General features: G+C 35.4%; 1 protein-coding gene across 1 annotated transcript in view; it reads right to left on the bottom strand.

The window, feature by feature from the left end:
- LOC103592982 (CUB and sushi domain-containing protein 3-like) overlaps window positions 1-2861 on the bottom strand; it is a 69251-nt gene that overhangs the window by 60877 nt on the left and 5513 nt on the right. The window lies entirely within an intron of this gene.

Here is a 2861-nt window from a genome sequence, read left to right as displayed (position 1 = left end):
TTATTTTTAGCTCCCTTAAATAAGTGAGAACATGTGATATTTCTCTTTCTGTGCCTGGCTTGTGTCACTTAATATAACTCTCTCTAGGTCCATCCATGTCGTTGCAGTATTTCATTCTTTTTTATAGCAGAGTAGTATTCCATTGTGTAGATATACCACATTTTCCATATCCACTCATCCAATGATGGACATTTGGGCTAGTTCCCACTCTTAGCTATTGTAAATAATGCTGCAATGAACATTGAAGGAACAGGTATACCTTCGACTTGATGATTTCCATTCCTCTGGGTATATTCCCAGCAGTGGGATAGCTGGGTCATATGGCAGATCTATCTGCAATTGTTTGAGGAACCTCCATACCATTTTCCATAGAGGCTGCACCATTTTGCAGTCCCACCAACAATGTATGAGAGTTCCTTTTTCTCCGCAACCTCGCCAGCATTTATCGTTCAGATTCTTTTGGATTTTAGCCATCCTAACTGGGGAGAGATGGTATCTCAGTGTGGTTTTGATTTGCATTTCCCAGATGCTGAGTGATGTTGAGCATTTTTTCATATATCTGTTGACCATTTGTATATCTTCCTTAGAGAAATGCCTACTTAGCTCTTTTGCCCATTTTTTAATTGGGTTGCTTGTTTTGTAGTTCAAATTATGGTCAGAGAACAAAAGACATTCTACGGTGATCCTGTAGCACAGGAAAGATATGGCTAAAAATTATATCCAAAATTTAATTATGCAAATTAAGTAATTATAATGAAAGGTGAGCTTATAGACTCACTAAGTTTCAAATGTAAAAAATAGGGCACTAATTGAGAGGAAATTGGATCCTGAAATTTGAAATAGGCACATTTGAACGATTCGCAATAAAGCTGTGAATCTTAAGACCCCATCTTCCTGAGTCACTTTGCCAATGGGAGCATTTCCATTCCCCTTCCCTTGAAGTCTCTGTAAAAAACTTCACCTGAGGCAATTATCTTGCAATGAGGCACTTATTCTCCTCAATACCCACCACCATCACCTCTCGTCAAGGCCTGAGCTATCCAATAGAACTCTCTGTAATGGTGGAAATGTCCAACATGGTAACCATTAGCAACATGTGGCTACAGAGCACTTGAAATAAGGCTAGTCTGAATTGAGTTGTGCTGAAAGTCTTATATACACTCTAGATTTAAAAGGTTAAGAATACAAAAATGTTCTTGTTCTTCTTAATAATGACCATGCTAACTGGGCTGAGATGATATCTCGTTGTGGTTTTGGTTTTCATTTCGATGATGACTAGTGATGTTGAGCATTTTTTTATATACCAATAGGCCATTTGTATGTCTTCCTTTGAAGAGCTGGTAAGGATGCAGGGAAAGGGAAACTCTTCTTCACTGTTGGTGGGACTGTAAATTAGTACGGCCATTGTGAGAAACAGTATGGAGTTTCCTCAGACAATTACAGATAGAAGTACCATACGATACAGCAATCCCATTACTGGGCATATATCTAAAGAAATGGAAATCTTCATGTCAAAGGGATACCCGCACTCCCATGTTCACTGCAGCTCTATTTACAATGGCCAAAATATGAAACCAACCTAAATGTCCATCAATGGACAACTGAATAAGGAAAATGTGTTATATGTACACAATGGAATACTAGTCAGCCATAAAAAAAAAAAAAAGGAAATTCTGCCATTTGAAGCAACGTGGATGAGTCTGGAGAAAATTATGTCAGAAGGAATAAGCCAGACAAGGAAAGAGAAGTACAACATGTTCTCACTTATAACTGGGTGGGTGGGGGGAGAGGGGGAGAGAGAGAGAGAGAGAGAGAGAGAGAGAGAGAGAGAGAGATAAAAGACCTAAATTATTCCTTGAACTTACAGAATACTAGAGATGGGGGTGAGCTCGGGGAGGAGGTGTTGGGGAGAGATAGGTTGGGTAAAGGGCATAAAGAAAAAAATCACAATTTGTAACAATAATATGCTTATGATAAATAACATTTAAAAAGAATACAAAAAATGGTGCTAAGTTATTGCATTATTTTATTCCATTTACATGTTAAAATTACAATATTTGGGGTAAAACATATAGAATTAAAATAATTTCATCCTTTTAAAAATGTGACTGCTAGAAAATTTAAAATTAAATATGTGATTCACATTTTATTTCTATTGGACAATGATGATCTAGACCAATAGCCATCAAACTCTTGCTCACATAAACCAAAGAATTTTGAAAACTGTACTTCCACCTATAATTTTTAAATGGCATCTCTTCTTTTCAATTCTAAGTGTGAAAAGCTGCAAGGAATGCAATTCTGTCATATTCTAATTTTTAAAATACCTTAAATACAGTTTCCTCAAATTCTTGCACTTTAGTTCATTCAATTTAGGAAAAATATCTACTATATCTTATGGATGGAAAAACTGCAAAATCAAATGGACAGATCCAACTTTTTTTTCTGTTGAAAGAAATCAGACATTATATTCTATTTTAAATTAGCCTATATTATTCTTCTATGTATTATGAATTTTATACTAAGGTGGAAAAAGATATAGATAGATGAAAAAGAGGTAAATGGATGAATGATAGGTAGATGATTGAGACAGATACATAGATAGGTAGATAGATACAGACATGGTACTTCTATGGGTTTTTTTGTATGGATCAAATAAGGTATTGCTCACTTCAAATATTTCTTAGTGAAGCTCTTTTTTGCTTGTTCTCAAGAAATCTCCCTCAGTAGCTATGAATCTGACATTTCCTACTCTTATTCCTCAGAGTTTTATTTACACTCAAACAATACACATATTAACATTCCAGTTGGGAAAGTAATATATGCATTTCTTTTGAAACTGGGAAGAGTAATTGTAAAAG

This window comes from Galeopterus variegatus, unplaced genomic scaffold, assembly GCF_000696425.1.
Source record: "Galeopterus variegatus unplaced genomic scaffold, G_variegatus-3.0.2 Scaffold1253, whole genome shotgun sequence".
Classification (NCBI taxonomy): Eukaryota; Metazoa; Chordata; class Mammalia; order Dermoptera; family Cynocephalidae; genus Galeopterus; species Galeopterus variegatus.
This window is presented reverse-complemented; position numbering and strand designations above follow the sequence as displayed.